This window comes from Ambystoma mexicanum, chromosome 9 (genome assembly GCF_040938575.1).
Source record: "Ambystoma mexicanum isolate Mex_15411 chromosome 9, UKY_AmexF1_1, whole genome shotgun sequence".
Taxonomy (NCBI): Eukaryota; Metazoa; Chordata; class Amphibia; order Caudata; family Ambystomatidae; genus Ambystoma; species Ambystoma mexicanum.
Window position 1 is genome coordinate 322,194,215 of NC_090931.1, and position 27,961 is coordinate 322,222,175.

General features: G+C 42.5%; 1 protein-coding gene across 3 annotated transcripts in view; it reads right to left on the reverse strand.

Annotated features, from left to right (window-relative positions):
• UBE2G1 (ubiquitin conjugating enzyme E2 G1) overlaps positions 1–27,961 on the reverse strand; it is a 506,298-nt gene that overhangs the window by 352,079 nt on the left and 126,258 nt on the right. Inside the window, exon 2 of one of the 3 annotated variants that reach the window (XM_069614727.1) lies at positions 16,719–16,769. The exons of the other annotated variants lie outside the window; for them this stretch is intronic. The gene's annotated coding sequence lies outside the window, so the exon portion shown is untranslated. The remainder of the gene's footprint in view (positions 1–16,718; positions 16,770–27,961) is intronic. 3 annotated transcript variants of the gene reach the window in all.

Genomic DNA, 27,961 nt, shown 5'->3' on the forward strand with positions numbered 1-27,961 from the left:
ACATCATATCACTAATGTCAATACTTTTGCAAGCATGGAAAAAACGTGGGCGACATCCTCCTTTTGAAACATCAGTCAACTAAAGAGTGCAGCAAACATGTCACCTCAGAATACACCAGTCTAAATTGGGTGTGACTAAAGTATTAACAAAATCTTTGTCTGGGAAGGACTCAAGTAGAACTAATGGAATACATATTAATCAGTGCAACTTAATGGAAGCATGCCACTGGACTGTGCGCTGTACAAGCACATTTCTACTCAACAGAAGCTCCTTTTTTCCAGTCCATTCACTCAGTTTTATCATTGCATGAAATCTGTAGAGTAAACTTTGCATGGGCAATCTCGGAAAGAAAATCACAGGTGGTTATATGAGCAAGGTTGAAAAGCTAAAAAAGGTACACAATTTCTTTTATACGCCAACAGCCTGTGAAAGGCACTAACATACTCTGAAGTGCCTGTGTAGAAGGGCCAAACTTTCCAGTAAATTCATGCACGTGTAAGGATATTCGGATAGTTCCAGGGGTTAAAAACACCAATACCTGCAACCTGTAGTTACAGGTTAAAAAATCCTGTGAAGACTATTTGCCCTTTATCCTTCAGAGGTTGACAAAATGAGTACCATTAAATTGGCAAGTAACTGATGATCACAGCAGTGGGATGAATCCTGCGTGCAGCAATATATTAAAACACTGATTATTCATTCACCCAGAACCTTTCCAGTCTGTGACTTGCTTTAAAGTGCTGTGAAAATTAAGAGCTCTTTAAAATGTCTCTCTAGATCAATCAAAAGTTTCCTTTTCGATTGTATAGTATAAGGATGGCAAGTACACCTACTTTGTCACTGTTATTTAGAAAATACAAGGCTGCCCAATTTACAAGCCTTTTTTGTAATGCTGAGCGCTCTAAGCTTTCTACATATACATCAGCCCATCAAAGTTGAAATTAAGACTTAAGACCCCCGGCAAATCGCTATCAAGAGACCCCCCCCCTGTTGGTGTCCAATGAGTAATCTAGATTCATTTTTAGATAAATTACACTTTAATAATTATCTTCTTGCTTTGACCCTTCAAACCTTCGCTTCAGCCCAACGCATAGGAACATTTGGATTTGCTGTGCTGTAAAATTTGTCAGTGTTTTCATAGGCATGAATGGATGCGATCTGGGGTGATTGAGGAGTGGCCTTAAGTACCCCTTCCCTCGTACCTAAGATATACAGTGTATTAGAGTAGACTGTTTCCACAAACAATCTTAAAAACAGGACTACTTCGCTGCAACAAGCCACCAAAGGCATAAATTCATTTAGATTTTTAGGAAGTTTAAGTAATCCCGAGAAAACTGCATCGGTCCCTGCGATTTGACCAACATCTCTGGGACTAGACCCCCCCCAAACCTGGTACACAGATTAGCTCAGTAATTGATTGTACTTTTTAAGTATAATTTTATTGGATAACACCAAAGTACACATGCCAATCTGGCTTGCATTAAACAGAGTTGATAAAGATCGGTTTCACAAATGCTTTTCAGTGCAAGTGGTTGATGGTATAGATTCAGTCGAAAGACCGAGTTTTGCTTGTAGGTAACGAAAATGTAACCTTTTGTATGGTACATTATGGGGATGACAAATATAACTCGTTATACGACACTTCTATTGTAGGCTATTTATACCACGCACCATCACCAACCGAAAGGTCCCCTGGCGGATCTGAAAAGCAAGAGGGTAGGTTAAGTTAGTAAGACAGAGGGAGAAAGCGCAAGAGCTGTGGTGTGCTTTTGGCAGCATCAGTTCGGTTTACACTGTTCGCTGAGTGTACGTGTGGTTTTTCAGTTGGTAGTTGTCATGTGCTGTTGTGCAAGGCTATGTGTGGTTTATTTAGTTGTTGCAGTGCAGCAAAGTGCATGCAGTTTGTTGTGCTGTATAGGTATGGTTGTGTTTGGAGTTTGAGAGGTGTTAGCAGAGGGATGGGTTTTTTTAGTGAGTTGCTTAGTGGTGGTGCTCCATCGTACCCCGTCCGCTTTGGCCACCTGTGGCACATGTCCCTGCCAGTGTCGTTCATTGTGGTGCGCTTGGAGGGATGGGGGTCTGCCTCCTGCATTCTGTGCAGTGTCGTAGACCGTCAACAGGGCTGTATTGTGGTGATGCCTGCCCCCGCCCCACCTCTTCTGTGTTCAGACTAATGGATACACCGCTGTGTTCCCTGGAACATCCTGGGATGCAGCCCCCAACTCCTCCCTCGGACCCTTGAAAGGGGGAGGGGGGAGTGATGGGACCTCCTCCCTGTGCCCTTGAGCTTTCCAGGCCCTGTGGTTTATCTGTTTGGTTGCCACTCTTTCCTCTTCAACTCTAATGCCCTCTGTGGTTCAACCTAGGATGCTCCAATCTCTCTCCCTAGCCTCTGGTGGGGCACTCCATGGGTACGAGTGCACCCGGGTCTCCCTCTCACTCAGACGTCTCTCCACCTCTCTGTATTTTGTTGTAGTTTGGTCTTGTCCTCAGTCTTGCAATTTGTGTGTTCATTCCGAGGGGTGCGGGTGTTGCTCATTCGTTTTCGTCCGGTTCCGAGTTGAAGAGCCAGGTTTTTAGGCGTTTTCAGAATTTCAGATGGACCTTCAGGTTTTGTATTTCTCTCGGACGCAAGTTGCAAATTTGTGCAGCTAGGCAAGAGGATGCTGATCCACACGTTTTTACCCTGCGTATAGTTTAGGGTACAGGTGATGTTGCTGTATCAGAGTGTTCTGGTCGTCTGGTAAATGGCGATTCTTTTGTAAGAATTCGGCTCCTTGGCCATGGATTGCTCTTTGTGTTATACACATTGTTTTGAATGCCAATCGTTTTTTGATTGGCAGCCAATGTAGCATCTTTAGCCATGGTGCGATGTAGCCCCTTTGTGAGAGTTTGAGGCGAAGTCTGGCCACTGCGTTCTGTATATGTTGCAGTTCCTTCACTAGATAGTCTGGCATTGCGAGTTATAGGCCGTTGGCATAGTCCATCCTGGAGATGAGAGATGTCAGTGTTTTGTGCGTGAAGCAGAGGAATGGTCGACTCTTATGTGCAAGTGAAAGACATTTCTTGATTTTTGCGTTTACATGTGGTTCTAGGTTAAGCTTGTTATCCATTAGGATTCCAAGGTTTTTGACCATTTTGGATGGTGCAAACGCGGTTGCTAGTTCTGTGGACCATGGGATGTCTTGGTTGCTTCCCTGGTTTTGGATATAATCAGGATTTCTGTCTTGCCCGGGTTGATTTTGAGGCTGTGTGCTCATCAATTTGTAACGTTCTTTGAGACAGTCTACTAACATGGAGTTCTCTTGTACCTCTTCAATCTTATAGATCAATTGGGTGTCATCTGCCTAGCTGTAGCAGGTGAGGCCGTGCCTTTACATGAGGTTGATTAGTGGAGACATGTAGATGTTGAAGAGGAGTGGGGCAAGGAAGGATCCTTTTGGTACTCCACAGGTGGCGTGGCGCGGATTGGATTTGAATAGTTGTATCCATACTGTTTGTTTCTTTAGATTGGAAATATTTAATCCGGAGCAGTGCTATGTTGGTGATCCCCATTTCTTCCAGTAACTTGATGAGGGTTTTGTGACTCATCTAAAATAGTATTTACTTGGCTTGTGTATACAAAATAAATGTATATTCTACTATAACTTCCAGTGTGTAAGAGTTTCTTGGGATAATGTATTGACTGGGTTCATTGTACTTCCCTACAGCTCACAACCTCCTAAAATAAGCCTGGCTGCTGTGCCATTCTACCAAATCTTTCAGTAGTACAGACATATTAAGTGTAGGGGCCTGTGGATAGTTTTATAGAGTCTCACCTGAAGGTAGACTTTAGGCAAACTCCCCCAAGATGGGTGGCTGTCCAATCGGGATAGCCAGTCCCCCCCCCCAGTGGGAAATGGTTTAGCTCAGGCACACCAGGAGACAAAGGGCTGCCGAGCTTCGGACTCCTCCCTCACTTCGTGCATTCAAAGACACTGTGGGGCCTCAGTGGGAAAAACAAAGGATTCCTGCCGAAGACAGAACTTCAACCAGGACCTCCCCCACTAGGATGGCGGAAGACTCCTCAAGAAAGGAAAAGCATACTACACATGGCGAAAAAAGAAGGAAGCAGCCATTTAGCAGACTGGTGAACCCTTCTATCCATTACCGTGGCTGCTTTGACAGCCTGCGTGTAATATTAAACACAAGTCATTAAAGTATGTCCACTGCCACCCGCCATAAGAGTTAAAATGTTGTTGGAGCAGTGAGAAAGGGGATACTATCCATCTCCCCAGCACTGCACATAAGGCGAGGTGTGCTGGTCTCACTATATACAATGTAAAGGGAATCAGTCTATACCCATTCACAAAAGGTATATCGAGAGAAAATAAAAAGGGAAGCTCAAAGGGCAACCCAGCAACACTGCACAGAAAGTGCAGTGTGCAGCAATGAAGAAATGTAGATGCCCAAAAAAGATATCAAAAACACACCATGGAGAGACATTCAAAGGTCACCCATAAAAAAAAAAAATAAAAAAAAAAAAGAAGACTAAAATAAAGGCTGACAGGGGAAAAAGATTCCCACTCACTCAGGAACATGGACAAATTATCACCAAGTCCAGCAAAAAGATCTGGGGATCGAACAGGTGAGGAAGATTTAGCATAGAAATGAAAATCTAACCTAGCCGGTATACATCACATGAACTTAACATTCCCTCCCTTTGCTGCTTTGTCCCATTATTTTGAAGGACTTCTCCGCCTGACTTAATTTTGCGCAAGTGACTTTCTCTACACCTCAATCGCCAAATTGGGTGCTTTTTTAGTCCCCCAGAGCTCCTGAGGCAGTGTTACTCTTATCCCCTTTTCTTGTCCCTGGGTAGGCTCTCACCCACAGTTGGCTCTGTTTTACTTTTTAACATGGTGCCACTGGGGTGTCCCCATTTTCTACTGTGGAGGGAGCCTTTTGTCTTTTTACAGTAGCCAAAATGGCTACCAGATTGCTGGGGAGACTTTCCCCAATGCCCTCTGGTGACAAGTAAAGAGATCTACCCTAAGTTTAAGGGTTCCCAAAGATAATGCAAACTCTCCATTGGTAACAGTAGTCTTTGCTTAATGCAGAGGAGGGCAGAAGGCTAGTAGGCAGTATAGTCAGCCTCACAAGAGGATACTACACAGAAACGCAGTTACACAAAGTCACTAGGAAGTTAAATAACCCAAATAAATTCTTTAGAATAAGACGACAAACATAAGTAAAACAATGCACGTATGAAAACAAAAAAAAAAAAAGCCTTTGTATAGATCCTTCCCACTAAAAATGTACTAGCACCATGCATCAGTCACATTCAGGAACCAGAATACTGTGCATGAACCACAACCATAGTATGCCGTCTATCTTGCACACGGTTTGCAATAGCTCAGCTCGTGGTTTGGCTCTTAGGGCCAAACCAGAAGCCCTACTCGGCTATGGCTTGGTTCTATATATTTCTTGGTTTGCCCACCTATATATAGTCTAGTCATCCAAAACACAAGCATCCATCGTTATGTAATCACTAAACCCACTGTAAACATAACCTGAAAAAAATGCATGCTAATACCAAATGCTAACTGCCATGTCATTTTTCACTTGGCCAACTAATCCTACTTTTCAATAGATTTGGAATAAGGAGAAAAAGGGTCGCATTGCCACAGAAAAGCCAAGTGTGGGGAGTGATTTGCAGTGGCCAGCTTTACGGCACAGTCCGAGACATCCACCAACCAGAGACACCAAAATAGTGGTCACATTGAATACAATGCCAGGGTTCTATATGCAGAAGGAAAGTGTGACCAGTAAAGAGCTAATCCTGCTTTCGCACATTTGCCAGAGATTACACAAGTGGGTCTTCAAAAAATGCCTCTGCTAAAAGGCAACTTGACTAAAGTCAGTTTAGGGAGAAGTGGGGTACAAAGTGATACAACCACCTCAAATGTGACAATGTAAGCACAGCACTGGCAGAGGGAGGATGCTGAGAAGCAAGAACTAAACAAAATCCACATGAAGGTATTTTTTTTCAAACTTATGTCTCCCTTCTTCACAACAGGTTGAGACCAGACGAAAATCGAGGCAACAACTCTGGGTGGAAGACCGAGCATATAACAAAGCGGTACGATACACATCTTGGCTGGAAGAAGCACCCTTCTAGAGGATGGACCAAAAAGATTTGCAAAAAGCAAAGCATAACCTACCTCTTGCACCTCTTCCAAGCACGGTAATAGATAAAAGTAGTTTCATCTTGAAATCCGATGAACTGCAAGGTCAGAAAATAAGTGCTATATGAAACAATCTGGCAAATGTTAGCTTGGCCATTGTAATAGCAGGAAAAAGCCCACATTAGCTCACACAAAAATTGAACATTTCAATATTTCTGACACAACCAGATTGATCTCCAGTGCAAGAAGGCAGTTTAGGATCAACACTGGGAGCAATCTTTAGTCAGATACACAACCAAGGATCACAAGGTGGCATGGATTCAAAAGGCAAATCCATCAAAGAAGCCAGGACCATTGAAATCCTGTTTTGCTGGATGTTCTCAAATAGGAGATTGTAGCCTAAGGCTACCTTCTAAATGACACTTTCACATCTCATTCAATATAGAAACAGTCCCTGCTTGCCTGTTCTGGTAAGCCATGATTGCCGAGCATTTACACAGACACCAGTTGATGACATGTTTATGAACGCCAGAATATTATCCACAGAGGCAAATATGGGTTTTGTACTGCTCTTCTAACCAGTGACAAACCATTTCATTTGAGCGCTGGGAGTATGGCGCTCCCCAGGGTGCAGTGCAGCAATTCAGTTTTGGCTGTGTGGTTGTACATGATCTATCATGTTAAATGTGAAGACCTCGCTTTACAAGCAGTTTTTTTGCTAAAAATGTGTATTTTATTGAATCGTATATAGCGTGTTTGTCCAAAGCGCTGCACAAAGTTAAAACCAATGGTACAAAAATAATGAACTGTAAAATAAAAATATCAATTCTGAAAGCGAACAAATCATGAACAGTAAAGATGATCTTTCAAAGGGACCGAACGAGAGAGTAGACCGTGATAGACCGAAGAGATAGAGGAAGAATGTGCCAATGAAGAGGAGCAAGAAGCTGGAAGGAACGAAAACAGGACTGGGCACAGGGGGGACGGAGGACAGTCAGCTTAAAAACACAGGAGGAGCAAAAAGGAGTATAAAAGGACAGTAGAGCAGCAAGATAGTCTTTAAATCTCTTTATGGGTTAGCTCCGGACTAAGCACAGAAAATGAAATTTATGTTGAGAATGAAAAGGTAACCATCTGAGAGATACAACCAAAGCAGAGTTAGAATGATGGTAGGAGAGAAGACAAAGTACACAAACAGAGGAATGATATATTTATTTCAAGGGAGCAAGGCGAGAGTAAGGGAGACCAAAGAACGTCACAGAATAGAAGAGTTGGGAGAAAAGAGAAGAGATAAGTTTAGTCACATGGAAACAGGGGAGCGAACTTTACAAATATTATAAAGATGAAAGCGACAATAAGGGGATGCGATGGAAATATGATGGGCAAAAGAAAGATTAGAGTCCAGATAAAGACCAAGATTGCGTGCAGTAGGAGAAAGAGAAGGGGGGAAAACAGACAGTGGTGGGCAGAGAGGGGGAATTGTGTTGGCAGGGAAGAAAAGAACCTCAGTTTTCCCAGAATTTAGGGTGAGGAAGTGCAATGCCATCCATGATTTAATGGCAGAGAGACAGGTGGTAAGAGTGTGGTGAATTTCCGGCATGAAAGAGGAGGACAGAAAAGGTTGTCGTTGGCGTAAAAGTGATGAGCACGAAGGAAGATATTACATGAGCAAGTAATGAAGTATAAAGTGAAAATAGAAACGGGCTGAAGACTGAACCTTGGGGCACACCTTGCTCAAGAGGGAAAGGGGAGGAGGTCTTTCCACCCCAAGAGACGGAAAAAGGTCTGTTAGATAGATATGAGGAGAACCAGAAAAGGACAGAACCCCTAAAGCCAAATTAAGAGAGAGAATCCAAAAGCAAAGAGCGATCAACCGTGTCGAAAGCTGCTGTTAGATCAAGAAAAATAAGAAAAGAAGAGTGTTTAAAGTGGCGAGCTGATAGAAGAGAGTTAAGCACACACATTAAAGCATTCTCAGTGGAGTGACGAGGACGAAACCCAGACTGAAAACGTGGGAGAAGAGATGGATCATTAAGGAAGAAATCTGAGAATAGACGAGGCGCTCCAGAAGCTTAGATAAGTTGGGCAAAAGAGAAAGAGGGTGGAAATTAGAAACAAAGGATTTGCTGAAGGTTTTTTTAGAATATGAATGATGGTAGCATGTTTGAAAGCTGTATGAAAGAGATGTAGAAAGACAAATATTAAAGAATAAGACCAGGCATGGTACAAAGGAAGGATAGATTTTGGGAATAAGCAGATGGGATAGGATCCACAGGAGCTGCTGTAGGATGGACTTTGGCCAACAGAAGTGTTACATCAGAGTTGGACACAGGAGCAAAGTCTGAAAAGAAGATTAGAGGTTTAGGTGGGGGAGAAGATGCAGACAGAGGAAAAAAAGGAAGCAAAATCATGAGCAGAAAGAGTAGAATTAATAGAAGGATCGGGAGAAGAGAGAAGGCGGGTTAAAGTTTGAAACAGACACCTAGGATGAGCAGATGGAGTATGATGATCAGAGAAATAGGTGCATTTATTAGAATTTAGGCAGTTTTCGTAAAGGGTGTGATAAGAAAAATAAGCAGAGCGATTAGACGGAGAACGAGATTTAAGCCAGCGTCTTTCTAAGCGACAAAGAAGTCGCCACATAGAACAGAGATATGAGGAGAGCCAAGGTTGGGCACGTTTACAGGTAGGCTCAAAGGCAGAAAGAGGATATAGTTGATCAAGACCCGACAAAAGAGTAGAACAAAGCGTAGACGAAGCCTCATCAGCAGATAGAGAACTGAATATTAGTACAAGTATCAAGATTGAGTGAAGAATTGAAATGGCGTAGATCGTGTCGATAGAATATTTTGGGCAAGAGAGGCGAAGAAGAAATAGGAGGAAGAAGTGATAGAGAAACGAGGGGTCAGATAGGTAGACAGGTAAGGCTAGTACAGAAAAAGCAGTAAAATATGAAAGAAAAAATAAAATCGAGTGAAGAAGCAGAGTTATGGGCGGAAGGAGTAGAAAGTGGGGATAGTAAGTGAGAATCAAGAATAGAAAGGAAGGGAGAAGCAGAATGAGTAGAGGAAAGATGGAGATTGAAATCACCTAGTAAAACAAGCAGAGTTGGAGTAGGAAGAATATGGCAAAGAAGGTGGTCAATACTGTCGCAGAAGGACCAGAGAGGGCCAGGTGGGCGATAAATGACAGTACCGGCGTGTGGAGCAGTAAAAATCTTGTAAATAAATTCAAAAGAAGCATACACAGGTGAATCAACAGGTGAAGGAATAGAAGAGTAGGAGGAGTGAAGAGTATGCCAATGCCACCTCTGCGGCCACTTGTACAGGGAACATGAGCAAAGGAAGACAGATGTAGTAAGGGAGGCTGCAACAGTAGAGGGAGGTAAAATCCAAGTTTCGGTGATACAAAGGAAATGAAAAACGTAATCTTAATAAAATGTCCAATACTGCAGATGACTTGTTGCATAAGGACCTTGCATTCCAGAGGCCCAGATCTATGGCAGCAGAGGCATCAGTGAGTGGTGGATAGGTGAGATTGGGATTCACACAAGTTTATGGACTGGTTGTCCAATTGTAGGCTGTCAGACGATATGAAATTGGATATCGAGATGGTCATGTAAGAATAAACCAGTACCTTGATGATGATCCTAGTGAGGGCTAATGATTTGTCCGACAGTACTGGAGTGAGCGAGGAACCTGTGTGTTACATGGCTACAGGGCCAAAGGCCGCGTTCCCGCCACGGACAGCTGCAGCCAGCTTACGTCTCACTTAACCCCACATCGCCGCAGCTTCGCCTGAAGGTGAGTCTCAAGCTGCGACTAGCGGGATGAGAGCAAGATAGGTGGGCGTGGCCTCCGTTGCCAAGCAACAGCAAAAATGGCGAGCAGGTGGTCCTCGGGAACTTGCAGAGGTATGAGAAGGGAGGGCACCCTGATGGTATGAGCTGTGCTCCAGCACAAGCTAAGTGCCCTGGCCCTAGCACACTGGAGTGCTGATGGAAATGCAAAGAATGTCCAGGCAGGAGCATCCGCTGTCCCCCACAGCTGCAGACAGCTTACAACTCACTTATTTGCTTTGAACGCTAGTTCATACTGTCTTGACTTTCTTTACTTTCATTTTCACATTTCTAAACTTCCTGACTCTTGTTTCAGGTCTTTATGAGTTTTGCATCGATTTGTATATATAGAATTTGTTGCCTTAAGTCTTTGATCATCAATAATAAATGTGAAACCTATACAAGTGCAAAGGACTCAGCGCAGTGTGTTATAGCTCTGTTGTATCAGAGAACCAATATGAAGACATTACATCAGGGGTAAATCAACAGTGTACCCCTCCACCCCTTTTGTTGAGACAGTCTACAGTGACTCATCCCACTGTTATACTATATAGATTATCCTGTCGGGACAAACCACTCTTTACCTTCAGCTTTATATACCCCAGTCCCGGACAGAGTAGGGGCCCACTCTCCAGTTTAGCAGATATTGTGTAGCGCAGGTTGCCAAAAAGCAAAAAGCAAGAGCAAGTTGAGCAACAGACAGAAGAAAAACAAAAAAAAGTTTTAAAAAGTTAAAACCCCAAAAAAAGGGTAGTGAAATTGCCTATCGATCCAGCAGCAGCAACAGAACTATCAAGAGATTTGGGTTCACAAGGAATGGTCCGATATATAACCCGTGCAATCGTTGATCGAGCAATCAGGTGCCCTCTTTTTTTAGGGGCTTGTTGGGAGAGGACTAGAAAAGAGTTTTAGCAACCAGGGTCCACAACAAACTACCTGCTAATGTCGTATATGGCTGTCTAATTAGCATCGTACCTTCCTCTAATGGGCTCTTTTGCTTTGTATAAAGAAATGTGCAAAAATTCACCCACTTGTTACTAACATCACCTAGTAGATATAGGATAAGTTATTTTCTTCTTCTGGATGGTAAACAACACCAGTTTGTATTTGTCTGTTCAATTGTATATATTTTATTTGTATGGACATCACTATTTTTGTCCATATTTTATCATGTGTTAAAAAATAAAAATGATATATTTTTTGGTAAATCCCGACCTCAACGTCTATATATTTGTCTGATATATAACCCTTTGGAATACACCATCTAGGCCCGGTACACCATACCCAGAGACATAGCCAACGCTAACTATAGGAGCAAGAGTGAACTCATGTAGCCAGGCTGAACTGCAACCTTCCATTATGTGACGTTGCAGCACTTTCCTTCCAGCTCCTGATAAAAGCAAGTGGCAGGAGAATACTCTGAAACACCTGTGCATACTCATACTGAATACATATTCTGAGAGCCAATCCTGTGAAGGAGAGCAGGGTATGCCATCTACTCAGTACAGAGGTGGATGACCAGCGTCAGACTAAATCCTGAAGAGTGGCATGAAGTGGAGGTCAAAGCTCAAACAACTGAACATTATCTACCCAAAATGGTGAAGAAAAAGATTCCTAAACTTCCCAATAAATTGCTTTTATTGGAGGTCAATTCGTCACAGCCTATTTCTGAGTAGATCATGTTTGTATGTTCTCTCCATAAATTGGAGATACCCGGCCTGCCAGTGCAGCAACAGTAGGGATGGAGCATGAACCCTTTCTTCTGAACTAGAAGTTTTATCACTTCAGTAACGCCCCAAAGAAATCGGGACTGTTAGGCTTTTAAGTCAGAATATCACACTTCAATGGGGTCAGAATGGATCAATGTGAATCATTGTTGAACATGGCCAGTTTGAATTTTAATCAGTTTTGGGAGGAATCCCTGTATATGCACATGATGTCTTCAGAAGGGGGCGTAGCCTGGAGCTCATGTTGTAATGCTGCGTGTAGATAGAGCTCCGGCATTCATCCTACACTGCTCCTGCTAACGGCATTCATCAGCCTGTTTTTTCGCACCCAACTTATCCAGATAACTGTTACACAACCTCCGCTGACCAAATTGGGCAAATCTGGGCATACTAGCGAAAATGAGACATCGGAAAAGCAACATAAAACCGGGCACGCTCTGAAAATTCCTGGCAAGATGGCAGCGCAGGTGTGATCACCGCTTAATGAGAGCAACGCTGGTGAAGGACGGTGAAGTCAGACAACGGTACTAGCGGTGATTCAACAAGACTGCACAGCAACGGAAACAGTGACTCTTTCCCCCCTCCGCTCCCCGGTACTCTCGGGTGTCCCGAGTGCTCACAGGGCGACACCCAGAACAGTGCCGAGGCACACCTCGGTGTGCGACCAAGCAACTTCCACCGGAAGACTTCAGAGACCGGTTCAGCACAGTGGAGCTTGGAGGACCTAGCCGACTGAAGAAACTATGCTAACACAGAGTGGAAGCTGGGAAACAGCAGACACACAGGTGCGGGCAGTCTAGAGGGAGAAATCACTGGCCCCTCACTTCGAAACCCATAGCTCGGTAACCCACGGAGGGCTGCAAACATCTGCACCTCTCCCAGCGTGTGAATGGATTCCCCCCCCCTCCCCTGAGAAAACTACTCATGGGCAGCAACGGAGGAAGCACACGTGTGCGCCCTAGCCTGCACGCCACATGTGGCGGGCGCATACCTGAAGCAAGAGAGATCTGATGAGGGGCTCAAGTTGGCAGATCGGGCTACACAACGTGGCTCGACTGCTTGATACAGACCCTTGGGCTGGGTGGCCCTCGCAGACTCCGCACCCGGAGAGTGAAACAGCTGACGACAGGTCCACAGCGGACCGCAGACACAAGGACGTCGGAGGCTGAGAAAGCAGTGAATATACAGGTACGAACAGTCAAGGGAAAGGAATCACGGTGGGCCCCACATCAAAGCCCATAATCCAGCAGCCTACTGAAGGCTACTAATACCAACGCCGCTCAAGCAGCGAGAGGTCTCGACCCCCCCGCCCAGGCCTCACAGGCATACAAACTGTTCAACAGGCTGCATTGAAGGAAACACACGTGTGCACACTGGCCTGTACTTCGTGGGTAGAGGGTGCATGTCTGAGGCTAGAAAGACATACTGAGCGGACAAACATCCATTACAGCGGTTCAATCTATACGCAAGGCTCGCCAGCTTGTTGAGACCTAGAGCAGGATGCCTCCAACAGAATCTGCAACCGGAGTGGGGAATAGCAGACGGCAAGCCCACTGCGAGCCACAAAGGGCACAAAAGCGAACACGTCAGTGGCACCAAGCCCACTCTTGCTCTGCCAACTGTCTAGGACCCAGGTCTCCCCTGCTCACGACCAAGGCAGGCCTCTGAAGCCCACATGGACACGGTTACCTCAACACGGGTTACCCAAAGATGACCGCAAACATAGGAGCTACACTCCGGATTAGCAAGGAGGTGAGGGATTGAGACAGCACCTTAAATAGACACTAGATTGGGAGGGTGGTGCCATACATGATAAGCCTGCCCGCAATCAAGTAACTCTGGGGGAGCATTGGTTGCATGCACGAATATTCACCCCGGGCAGAATATAAGTACATTACGGGTTGCTGGAATAAGCAAGCGCACAGCCTATCCCGGAGGTATACCCCACCTGAATGCATAGGGGTCATAGGAACCACGCAAGCGGTTGCAGAAAGGTTCTTTCGGGAACTGGAAACCACCCCAAGAACCTTTTTGTGGGGACTCAAGAGACACAGACCATCTACAGCAACACCGACACTTCCCTTTGAACAGGGTGGAATACAACTACCGAAACTAGAATACTATTATGTGGCAGCACAGCTTAGCTTCACAAACGAACCTAACAGAACACACCTTGCTAGAGGCACTGATCCGACCTGTACAATTACGAGACGCTCTTTGGCATCCTTTGAACAAGCAGACACTACACCCAGTACTGCTGACATTAGGCAAGTATGGGACTGGACCAAGAAAATTCTGAAGCTTACACAACCGTATTCCCAGCATAGCTCTTTACTGATCAACACACAGTGGGACCCACAGGAGTTGAAAGTGGCGCGGTGCTGGGAAGACGTTGGCATAGCAACATGGAGAGATATGTATGAGAGTCCAGTTTACAGAGAATTTTCAGACCTATCAAAAAGAAGGTCTCCTGAAGGGACAGTTCCTAAGGTACATACAGATAACTAAATTCGCCAAACGCGTTTGGCCCGACTGGCCAACGGAACCACAACCAAACACGCTCCTCACACTCATGCACAATTTAGGGGCTGGATGGAGACTGGTGTCCCAAGTGTATATAAGGCCCTAATAGACAACATGATCACAGACCAAGAAAAGCTCAGGGCCAAATGGGAGGCAAATCTGGGAGAGGAATTCACGGACAAGCACTGGTTATAGGCGTTCAACCATGGCAAACACGTCTCACGAAATGCAAGGTTCTGACTTTTACAGGTCAAAGTCCTTAATCGTACATATAACCCCAGTTAGGGTTACTAAATTTAATAAAGACGCAGCTTCCAACTGTCCTAGATACAACCGAGCCGATGCGCATGTAACCCACATGTTCTGGGAATGCAATTCCGTAAAAAGGTTTTGGTCTAGAATTAATCACACCTGGGAAAGTGCAGGGATTACTAGATATAAATCGACACCACAGGAGTGCATACTGGGTAAGTACACCAGAAATAGTAAATAAAAACACATTTTTAGGTTCATGGACTTAGCCTGCATACTAGGCAAGAGATGCATAGCCAGGACTTGGAAATCGAGCAAGGGCCCACTGTATGAAATATAGCTAAAAGAAATGCATCTGGAGCACGGCTGAGACAACAGCTTGGGAACATGCCATCAATGTACACAGAGGGGGGTGGAGGGCTCCTTTTTGAAGCATGGAAGGCATTGGTTAACACTTCTCTCTACCCTTCTGATTAAGCAAACAACCGTGAACTGCCTCAGAGGAGAATGAAACTTGGCCATAACTGTGTAGCTTGTCACCTGTAAAGTATAGTATATATCCCGCCACCCCCCCCCCCCACATGCAGACTGCAACCTTTAAATGCTTATCCCCACAGGCAATGAGAAGAAGAATGAACAGGAGGACAGTAGATTTATGCACTATGCTAACGCAATTGGTTGGTTTCTGGTTTTCCTTTTCTCTCCCCTTCCATAATATTGGTTACCACCCTTTCTCCCTTTTCTGTTCAGTTCCTTTCTTCTCCCTTTAATTTATATTGGCCTGTTGTACTATATAGTATGAACATACAACTGTTGTATGAATACCGTTTAATCTTTGTGTTTGGAAAATGTCAATAAACAAATTAAAAAAAATATGTCTTGAGAACAATTTAGGAGCAATGCATCTCCTAGTGAATGTACAGCCTGAAGGTATTTGGGTGTCCTAGATGAGCATCATATGGTGAAGGATACTCCTGTCCCCTGCACACCATTGAAGCTAAAAATAGCTGATATTTAGAGGACTTAACACATTTTCTTGTTGACTCCCAATATAGATAAATGGTGTAATTTGGAAAGTTGGTATGGCAACTCTGACAAAGTATTTCACATGAAACTGATTGATGTAAATTTCAAATTTTTCTGAGACAGAACAAAATCAAATCCATTGTTCAATATAATCATTGGTCATCATCCATAGCTCAACGCTTATCGTGATGAGTAAATTCCTTCATCGGGAGGCGAATTTCAAAAAATCTGTTTAAGTTACATAAATAAATTCGAGCATGCCTCAAATGAAGAATTAGCAGTTGTAATCATACGAATGATCCTGTGTGTAATATTAAATTATTTTAACTAAGATACAGCAGTTTAGTAGTCTTGAAGATAGTTGGGTTATATTCCAATTGTGTAGAAATCCTGAATGAAACAGTAAATCAGGTATGTACTACAAAGAAGAACAATTGAGTAAGTACCTTGTAGGTAGGATAATTAAACATTCAGGTGGGATCAACAATCTAGTGAGGACAAGGTAAAGAAAATCTAGTTCTAAGTAATTATGATACTAAAGGCTTACCTTAAGAAGTATTATGAGCACTTCAATTTTTGATCAAAAATGCAGAATAAGGATGCCATATGTTTCTGATATAAAGTGCCTGCTTACATTGGTTATGCCATTGCGTGCTTAGCGTGATGACGTCCTATGATGTAAGCACGTAATAGCATTGCACATTTTTTGGTAAAGGATAACCATCTGCATGTGCTGGCTTTACAAGTGATTTATTTTGAGAAAAATGGACAGAAAGTAAAGTGCAATAATAAAGACACTGGTCCCAAATACAGAAATGTATAAAAGGACACCCATTTGTCCAGTAAAGATAGCTTAACATGTGTCATATCAATGTAATCGAAATAATGGTAACGTGAGCCGTTGCACAAATAGGATGGTATATAGAGGATTGTCCCTAGAGCAGCCAGGATCCTGTGATGAATGTAGGAATGTTAGATAAATTATATTGGAGCATAGTCCATAATTTTTCTAATACACGTTAATTTATGTAAATAAAGATACAGATTTAAAATCTGGGGGTATCCTAAAATAGACCATGAGGATCATGTAACAAATGGAGATGTTAGCGTGGTTGCTCTCGAGAGATTAAGGGAATATTTTATACAAGTATCTCGCTCACCAAAATTAAGTATTGCATACTTACATTCTAAGTAATAGACCAATAGTACAGTTAGCGAATACAAATTGATCAGTCCTGTAGAATAGAAAAATATTGAACATTTACTGAACAGGCAGTTATGTAGTTTTCTGTACATAACCAGGTCTGATAGATACAAGTATTCAATTGGCAGGTTAAATTCATATGCTTGATGTTATGGCAGTAACTAAAGCATTTCCAACAAGGAGAATGTTAACATTTGTGGTGGAAAAATGATGCACTGATCGAGAGAAAATTCAATACGCCAGATTATTCATATGCAATAAATAAATACAGTGCTATTCATAACATTAGTTAAAGTGTACATATCATATTCCAGGTGATCAAGTGTATGCAAAACTGTGGTCGATTTCTCAGAGGAATGCTCCAAATTCCAAGTGGATACATAGCCTATCAAGCCAAAACATTTCATGCTGAGATTTCTTTTGTAACTTTTCTTTTTTTGTGCAAGAATGTGTCGGTCTATCTGAACACCCTATATTCCAGAGTACAGTAAAAGGTTAAGTCAAACTTGACCGCAAGGGAGGTAAACACACCCCTGGCACAAAAGGTGCAAGTAAGTGCATACAGCAAAATGACATCCTAATGTAAGGATACCAAATACTGGTGAGACCAGTCAATATAAATGTTCTAAAAATTGCACAAGTAAATTATATTTTTTTTGCTATAGATTCACAGGCATACTCTTTGTTAGTCAATGTAATTATTGTAGACCTGTATTCAGCTTTCAATCCAAGGACCAATTGCATAGCATTCTACCCCACATCATCTGCTTCTTTTCCTCTCCCCCACCTCTACATCAACCCCACAGCACTTATTCCTCACCCCTTCATCCTAAAACATAGCACTCGCCCCACTATCTATTTCTTAGATCACGCACTACGATCCTTGGTTCATGTTTCTAGCTGGTATAGCCTGAGAAAAATGAATAAAATGCTCAGGTCAACATTTTTTAGTCGAAACAAATACTGAACGCTTGCACCTTTTTAAAAAATGGATGCAAGGGTTGGCAGTGCTCCAGACAATATTTTGGAGGTGGTAGCATTTTACTCCCCATTTTTAAAATAGGAGTGTCAATCTGATTTTGAGAGAGTAAAAATGACTTTTCTTCTTTGCAAGAGAGTAAAATGTATGTGACATCCAGCCGACGTGTGCAAAAACGGTATTGCAATAATTACTATGCGGCAGCTTTCTGCATTGCGACAGAATACGCCTTTCATTATTTCTCCAAGGTCTGGCCATTTTCTCTCTCCTGTATATGTTTAAATGTTTAAAACACAAAAGCCTAGCCAATTAAATAGTAAAGCAAACATTAATTGTATTGTGTGTTTTGAGGTTCGTTAGCACAATTGTCTTTTGATGTTTAATGAAAGTTATTTCCTGGAGCTATTACTACCTAATGGTATGCCAATGTTATGATACAACCGTGCAGAGAAGCAAGGCTTCCATGCAAAATTCTATATCTAATCTCGTGGTCAAATGGTTATTTATATAGCGCTTTTGGCAAAGCGCTGTACATATAACATATTTATCACAATTAACACCAAACCAAAGTCAGTACGACCTCGAAAGGATGAAAGGCTGAGTTGGCCTTGCCGGGATTTGAACCTGAAAACTACAGCTCGCAGCAACAAGTGCTCAACCGGCTGAGCTATATTATTGGCTATCATCCTTCAGAGGTCGGTCAACTGAGGTATAATAACCACAGTGCCTAGATGTTGGATGAACCATGTATGAAGAGCTACATAAAGTTAAATACCTATCTGGATTATCACAGGGACAGGTTTTTCCAAGTTTCTATTTCAATTCCAAATGTAACTTTCATTTGTTTGCTTTTGAACAGGGCTTGCACTTCCTGGAGAGTCAGGTTTTGGATTTATTAATTGTATTCTTGAAGATTTGAGTGGCTATAACACCTTTGATTGGTGTAATGCCAATCACTCACACTTGAGCAAAGACTCTGTTGCCACTGACCATTTATAGTAATGTAGCCCATTGACTGCACGGTTGAATGGATGTAAACTAGACCGTGCATAGTCATCATTTTACACACTGTTTTTATAATTAGAGTGTAAATTATAAGTGTAAACATGATCTGCCTCCGCATGATTATGCGCACAGCACAGGAACTCTAAAAAATACCATTGTGCAATAATGGTTTGCTTTCACTGGGAAAACAAGCATAATATGTTACAAAATATGAATTCTCAATTGCAAATTAGTCTTCCATCTTATTAATTATACAATCCTAAAATGCAAGGAAAATAAATATGCACTGTGCTTCTGTTTGCTCCAAGAACAAGAAGCTGAATGGAAATAAACTATTCCTTTTATCATAGTGTGCAGTTTTTTTTTTTTTTTGTTTTTTTTTTAAAAGGCTTCAGAGAAATACATTGTTTCAGAGGCTTTTATCCATGGCTTGCAATTACATCCAGGTAGATTTAAAAAAAAAAAAAAAAGCGTTGGTTTGTCTCAAGTAACCTGACCTTTGCACTGCCCTCTGCTCTAAACTTGTGTGTAACTGTACACAGGAAAATAATAAAGCTGTCGTATTTACAAGATTTCTATGCGTAAAAAGATCTCGTACGCACCTTATCTGGAGGCCTGGGTGTGGGGGTGTCCCACAAGGAAAAAAAAGTAACATTTTGGGAATTAAGAGTAAAATAAATATATCGTTCTTGGCATCAGAGTTTTTTTTTCCGATATTTAAACATGGATCCTTTTACCTCCACTGCATGGTCTGGTCTTTCCTCTCACCCACTGTTAAGGACACTGGTCCTCCCCTCTGTAAATCAATGTTAAATGTTTGTAGATTGTGCCAAACGTGCATTGCTTTCCCTGCAATTTTCAATAAATAAAAATCAACCAGAATACATAGAAATTTGGAATGAAGTTGGGAAACAGTGAATTTGTTTATATCATTTTTTCAGATATGTACTTGGTTGCTCCTGATTAAGGGAATGTATTCCCAAAATGAGTTGAGCTCTTTTGAATGTTAAAGATAAGATAACTACTGAATAATAAAATAAAATTCTCTAATAACAAGACAAAGCAATTAAGAATGTAATTTTTTTAATGGAGTGAAAGCTGAAACAAGGTCTACAATAATTAGAGTAACAAAAATTATGCCTGTGAATTTACAGCAAAAAATATATGTGGAATCTCAAACATTTATAAATAGGTATTAGTCTCAGTATTAGGGTGTGCAAGGGACAAGGGGTATCCTTACTGTATGCTATTTTGTTGCATCCTCACCAGGCCCAGTCCATGCCTTTGCAGACATACTTGATATTCTTTGCGATTAAAGTTTTCTTCTTGGTGTCCAATTCTGTTGTTCTGCCATTTTTCCTACTAAATTGGGCCTCAGGCTTCCACCCTAATTCTGCAATAGTTTCCATAGCATATTGGTCATTTATTGTGACGCTCTGGCGCACGACTCCTAGTTCTTAGACCTGTTATGACCAATACGGTCCAGGTCCAACCACTCTTCACTACCTGATCGCCTCGTCAGTCATAAGGCAATTCTACCATTTTAGGCAACTTGGTGGTCCTGCTCTCGTCCTCATCAGTAGATACTTTAGTGCTCCAAGGCTACTCCAGAAGGTTTCCCTCCCTGTTGGTGGTGGAGACGTAGCATTGTGCTGGGCACTGCCCTGCGCTTCAAAAAGGCTTCTTTGAGCTGACAGACTAATCTAGAAGATTCTGGGAAGGAACACGCCAGTTCTTCTGCAGGCGGTGTGCTTGTGTGGGGGGGTACCCTTGCTCGAATTTATAGCTTGCTTTTTCTGTCCAGCGTCTCCTAGGAGGGACGCCAAAGCATCCAATCGCTATTGCAGAACCCTCACCCCCTGCACTTTCAGGGAGGATCCCAACATTCTTATAAAATGTCTTAGAGCAAGGTTGTAATCAGCATTAGTGTCAAAACCTTCCTGGCTCTCCTACCCACTCCCAAACGTCACAGTAGAGGGCCGCCTGGCTAAATCCAGCATGGATGAATAATTATTTTGGTGCCCGTACAGACAATAACCCATGCTTCGCTGGGTGTTAAAGCTCTGTCCTATATGAGAAACTGCATGAACATTCTGGCATGGGTCATTAAGGTCACAATTTACTTATGAACGAAAGAACAAAATGTTGCACACACAATGCGTTAGTCCACTAAGGTCAAAATGTAACGACATGCATAGAAAAACGAAGTGGTCAAGCATACACCAATACTTTAGAGAAAACAAACCAGGATATCTGCTGAAGCGCAGCAAAGTAACAAGTGGGAGCTCTCAACAGGAAAGGATTGGTTGTCAAGGAAAAAGGAAATAACTACTTAAAGGAGTAGGGTATACTGGGATGTGCAGTTCATTTTTTCCCTTGAGTGAGTCTTAAAAAGGTGGCTACAGAAGTGTTTGAAGTAAAAGTTAATACTAATTTTTGTCTCAGGTCTGGGCATAAAATTGAACACCATAATTAAACACATCAACGGGAAGAACTAAAAAGAAAAAGCAATGGTGTTTACGCCTTTGGATATGGATTAATTACAAGAAGAAAATAAAAGATTTGGTGTAAGCACATTTGGAAGGAAGTGCCACACCATCTAAACCATAGTATGCATTGACCTCTGAAAGTTTAGACAGACTTTGAAAATGAGTTGTTCCCAATTTCCATGAACTGAAATTACAAACTCAGTACACAAGAAGTCCTTGGTCTGTGTTTTGGTTCCTGGACATCTGTAGAATTACGCAGCTTGGACATAGAAGGTGGTCACAAATATGTGGCAACAAATGCGTGGAAAAAACAATGTCAGTAACAGTAACCGATGTAGAATATCCCATCCAGTCTGGTATACCATGCCTCCTAAAGGCGAGATCAAATTGTGGACTGCCCGCTTTTATGAGCATGTGAGCAATAATACAGAAAGCATGGAGCTGCTGAATCCCAAGAACAGAGGGTTCATGACCATCATGTCCCCTGGCGTTCAGAAATATTTGTTCTGGGCAGAATTTCCAGCAAACCGTGTACTCATAACTAGGTTACGGTATATTGTGTCTCATTATGGGTGGTGGCGGCGGGTTGGTCTGGGGACGGGGATGCCAATCGGTCCTGCCCTCTATGTGACGCGCCACATGAGGACCTTGCACATTTGGTATTTTACTGTCTCTCATATGCGAATGTGAGGTTCTGTTCTACGGCCCTTATTGCGCGAAAATGGGTTTTGTGCAATATCAGCCTGCTCCAATATACTTACTGTGGGCTGACGCACCGCACGTGGGTTGGTCCCTGCTAACATACTTTAAATCAACCCATTACCTGAGGAAACGTATGCTTAAAAGTGTGTCATGAATTGATCTTTGTTTGATTAACTTGTTAAGATGCTCATTTTTATGGGTTTCAGAAACTTTATAGAATTTTTATTTTAACATTCAAAATGAATTGTATTGTTTTTATGGAATGTTATGTGCATTTCTGAAATAAACATATTGTTGAACATGAGACTCCAAAGTTTCCAGCACTAAATAGTAATTTCAGTATAGTATACTTTGTAGCAGAGAGTTAAAAGCACACTGAATTATTCATATAAAAAAATACATCAAGCTATGAGATATTTCAGGATACTGATGTTGAGGGGGGCTGGATGCAGGCTACTACCCACACCATTACAGTAAACATGGTATTCGTTTTGATCTCTCCATTCATTATGAAAGAAACCAGTTTCATAGTTACTCTTTTTAGCCAACAGGACCTTGGTTATGCAGTTTAATCTTTCAGCTAAAGATCTGGCGTACAGGTTTTTATATAGTACTAGTACACTTGCAATATATAGACTCCACATTTATCGCTCTAGCTTAAAACATACTGCATTACAATCCCAGACCTGGTAGTCTTCTGGGTGAACTCCCCACTTCCCCCCAAAGAATCCGCCAAATTAAAAAAGGGCAGTGGGCAAGAGTGGGACCTGCAATGAAACCAAACCCCAATTTGATGAACCAGATTTGTGTCTTTATATGGTCCTGAAACAAATGCTACAAGTTGTCTTCAGTCCTAGACATTGAAGTCTGGCTTGCAATGGTTCCACGAGGATTTCACCCTGCATGTTTAGACCTCCAAATAGCCAGAGGGACCATTTGCTTGATGTTAATGTCTGTTAGCTCGAGAATTCCAAATTTCCCTTTTTTGCCAAAGGGCGTTGGTCTTGCCCACACTGCAAAGTTCAGTCTTCAACTGGTATAAGGCAACTCATTTAAGTTGTGAGGTATCAAGACTCCTACAATCCTTGGTTGGCGGCGTGGGTCGTAATGATTAGCAATGAGTGTACTTATTCAGTCTCTACAGGTTTTGTAACCTACACAAAGGTTCTCTCTCCAGAGTTCAAGGTCTGATCAAGGTGCGGATCAGGTAAAAAAGGTTCCTCTCAAGCCTCCTAGTTGAACTGGTTCAGGAACCACCTTCGTTAGCCTTGCACCCAAGGGCAGACAAAACCCGCTTTGTTGGCAGAGATTATGCCGTTTTTTTCTCTTGCAGGCATTGAACAAACATCTATGCACTAAGTAGTCAGTGGGTTAATCCCTCGAGAAATAAGTCCTTCAGTTTTGTTCTAAGTCTACTTTAGCAGAATAGGGCTAGTTTTCTTCTGGTCAGCTGGTTTTGGCAACCTGACAGTTGAATGTTACAATACATTTAAATCTCTGAACCATCGCTACCGTTGAGGTTCTCGTATTAGCCTTCCAAGCTAACAGTTTCCATTACTTCCCTGAACCCCACCCCCAATGTTCTGCAAGATTGTGTGCCTTCTCTGGAACACGCAAAAGGACTGAGGTAAATAGAATTTGAAGTACAATACAAGTACTTAAAGACTTGGAAAAAACAGCCCTACTGAGCTGTAATCCATCTACTGATGCGTGTTAAAGCGGAGAAACAAGAAAGTTATTATATGCACGTCAGGTTTTATATTCTGCTTGCACATTTGGAATTGTAGACTCTTCTGCAGACTAATTCTTTTCTCAAGTAAAGGTGTATGAGAAATTATCCTATAATTAGACGTGCGCGCAACCTGACAGATAGTCAAAACTTCGGGATTTATATTGAAATTTAGTTTAATTGCTAGGTGTGCAGCCACAGTGAGAGATAGAAGGGTAATTTCTCTAAAAACCCCTTCAAGTCAAAATGTATCAAAAGCTTGCTAGGTCTGTCACTGGTTGCGCTAACCCCAGAGTTATATGTCGCAAAGCAATTATTTATTTCCCAAATAAATAATTGCTTTGCGACATACAACTCTGGGGTTAGCACAACCAGTGACAGACTAGCAAGCTTTTGATATAACTCTTTTCTCAAGCCTGCCAGACTCCTCCTGCTGTACCCTCTATAGTTCTCTCCTGCTGTTGAATGTGATCTTTGTTATACGTGTGCTCTGAGGACCATGGGCAAGCAGCACGTTACAAAAATTGCAATACATTAAAACAAAATAAATACAATAAACTTAAGGACACAAAACGAATAAAGCAGCCACACTCTTGCTAGTTTGAAGAAACTGCTTCAAATCCATCGGATTTGCTTCCCCTGATCAACTATGCAAGCATTATCTAGCCACTAACTGGTTTTCCAACCTTCAGTACCTGGGTGTCTTGAACACACAAAACTCCCAACTGAGTAGATCAGTCTTGCTTTGATGAGATTGTACAAATTCCAACTCTTAAAACTTGTGACTACGAAAATGTATAAAAGATGGCAGAATTCTGAAGGAGGGGGCTTATTCCACTCTTACATGGGTTTGGACTTGGACTACTGCAGCGATGTGCAAATAACGATTTCTTCTTGAATTTGCTTGACCCAAATCAATCAGATTTATGCATCAATTCTAGTGACCATGCGCCCAAGATCCATTAGCTGGGACTGGGGGCCTCAAGATCATGGACGGCTCCTCTTAACACTTTTACAGTCTGGTAGGACAACTCGGGACCATTTGGGGAACTCGCAGGAGAGAACGTGTATGGGTCGAAACTGCACCCTGGCCAAATGGAAAACAGTCAGTTCAGTGAGCAAAAAATATTAAAAAAACAGAATTATGGCCAGTCTGTTTTGTTTGTTCTGTACTGTGTTAAAATGTTATCCTGTCTTCTAGTGGAGCGCTCCTGAAACCCCCTGACCCCTACCCTCCTCCTGAAGATTTTAACCAATTAACAGTATTCAAAGCAGCACCATCCAGACACCACACTAAATGGGTTGCTTGGTGTAGGAAAGCAGTACGGTTGAGGAGTGTTTGTTGCTCAGATTGAATGAGTTACCTCCTTTTTTTTTTTATTGGGTTCATGCGCAATACAAAGCCGTCATGAAAACTGGGCATCCATCTTGCTCGCCCCACAAGGCATTCTTACGGGGGTACGGGTGGGTATAGGACAGACTACCACACGAGTACCAGAAAGGGCCCCTAAGGAATACACTCAGTTATGCCCCTTTGGTCTTCTGCAGAACCAGAAATATCTGTGCAGATGCAGCTCCAATAAAGGACGCATATGTGACTTAGTCTTGAATGTCACTTTCAGTTGATCTTGTTCTGGAGGTCCCCACAAGGGCTCGCTTATCACTTGACACCCAGCTGCTTTGTAACCTCTGCCTAAACTCTTTCCTACTTCTGTTTTCCCACCTTTCTAAACTAGCAATGGTTTTATATTAGGCTCGACTGTCTTTCATAACCATATGTATACAACCCTATCTCTCACTTATCTCAGTCTCTAGACAGCTTTCTGGGCATAAACAGGCTTGGTGCTTTAGCAGTGGGTGTGGCGGAACTAGGGGGATTTATCATGTCAACCACTGGCTCTATGTAATAGCACATGTCATTGTGGAGGAGCAACACCGACTCCAATATGCTGTTCCCTCTTTTGCAATCTCCTGCATCCCAATGCGAGGATGGGAAAAGGTTAGTCCAAGTAAGTGCCATACCCTCTTCGGGAGGTACAGTTCCTTTTACATAATTGATATTGCACAAGACCGGTTCCTGGACCAATGGCACTATTATACAAAAGATGTTGCAAGTGAGGTAGGCACATTTGATATAGATAAAATAGCCATGAAATTATGCACCAAATCTCAAAGTGCTCTCAAAGATGTGCAAGGGTAGTTACAAGATCAGCTGAAAGCAACACCTGGGCAAATTGGACTTTGAAGAGAAATCATGCCTAACCTGGCCTCAAGCAATAAAAGAATCTAACCCAAAGACATAATTCTTATAATGCAGTCATAAATAACCCACCACCTGATCAGCCACCAGCAGGCATCTGCACCCCCCACTACAGCACCAACGGGTTGGGTTTCACAGTCCAGACTTTACTTCTGGTGAACCTCCAGGGTACATGGTCATTTGCCAGCCATCCCTGCCACACAATCACATTGATTCGCTTGCCATTCTCGCCCACAGAATCCCACGAGAAAACTAGAATTTACTTATGTTTCTGGACAATTTTAGAAAATCCACCCAAGGAAAACAGACTGGACAAATTCCTGCAAGCACTCCATAGGTGAAAATCAATTGGATTGCCTGGGACGGCTACCCACTGCTTCAATCAATATTACAGGACGCCATAAGGAGACTGAAAAAGCACAACAAGCTGTTCTGTCTGCATTTATAGTGGGCTGAACCCCAATATTGCAGATGGTATTAAAGGGGTATTTATAGGTTGGGGGGGGGGGGTGAATGGCTAAAGTAGTGAGGGCCACCCAGCACTTTCATGAAAAAGCAGAATGACAAAAAGGAAGAGACTAAATTAATGGCATTATAGAGTCTGCAACTCTTAAGGGAAAGTGGGACACAGGGCTGGACCCACACACAGGGATGAGTGGTGGGTTGGATACCTCCAGTCCTGCCAGAGCCCAAAAATAGATACCCGCCTTCCCTCTATCCATAAAACAAATTCATTGGAATTTTTTTTAAGCGTTCAGCCAATACAAACGGAATGCCTGCAACAACCAACCCCACAGATAGCCTGGTTATTTGCTCAATCTCTTCCTTCACCTCTACTGCCAGGTTCTTTAAATGCCCAATAGGCCTTCCGAAGGAGGGTCAGCAACCAAACTACCTTCTTTTGCTCCATCTGCTCTTTATGTAGAATGCTCCGTTAGTGGGAAAAATGTTGGTCTAGACACTAGAACTTTCCACTACACACTGAAAACTTATGAATTCCCACAAGCTGCGTGTCCAGATTAGGTCAGATGCCATATTGAAGGCCTCCCAATACCAAACTCTGTTTCACAACCATTACCGGTTGGTTACTCAGTGTCCCATCTCTGAGCATCATGCTTTTCTGCAAAGCCCTTTGACTAGTCAAACTTTTGGTCATCGATGTACTATGTAACAGGTTGCACTACTCAATGCTCCCCTAAAGGCATTTATTTGGATGACCCAGACAATGCGGAATGGGAATTTGTGGCTGTGTTACAGGACCCATCTGCCCTAAAAACTATAAAATAAATATATATGTTTTCTTAAAAAGGTAGCCCATGGAAGCTTGTTGGAACAGATTGTCGGACCAAGTACTTCCACAATTCTATGTCAAGACCGGAGGCTCCCATTATTCGACAATAAAGGAAAGAGCTCAGCAGCAAGATATTTGTGCACCAAAAGTAAATGTGCCATGAGTAATGTGCAGAAAACTGGTGCACCAAATATATATAATGAACATAGCAATATAACAGTAATATATTAACATAAAAAGGTAAGAGACTCGAGAAAACTACATTTCCCAGGGAGCTTGGCTCCAGTTCATTTAGAGGCCATCTACACGTGACCTAGTCCACCAATAGTAGTTCAGATCCCTTGCATAAACAGTCCTAAACATGACACTTCTTTCTTTGCTGCTCACAGCAAGAGATATGTACTTTATGTTTAGCACTGCATACGTCATGATCTTATAATTTAAAAGATAACGTTGCAAAATGTCATAATATATGTTTACTACATAGTTCTAGACTTATACGAATTTTACTTTCAATACTTATTTAAAATAAAAAAATAATAATTTGTACTTTATGTTGGGCTCCGACGTCAGTACTCTGACATCGGAGACCGCTTCACTGTCACTGCAGATCATCAGTTATTTATTCCGCTCGTCGAGCGGATTCTCCGACGCCTCGTGTCAGCTTCCCGCAACTTCGTTGCGCTCCTGAGGTACTGGGGATCCGGCGCGGCCTAGTCGGACCACGCTGCACCGCATGCAGGCCACCAGGGGAGCTCCTGCTGTCTA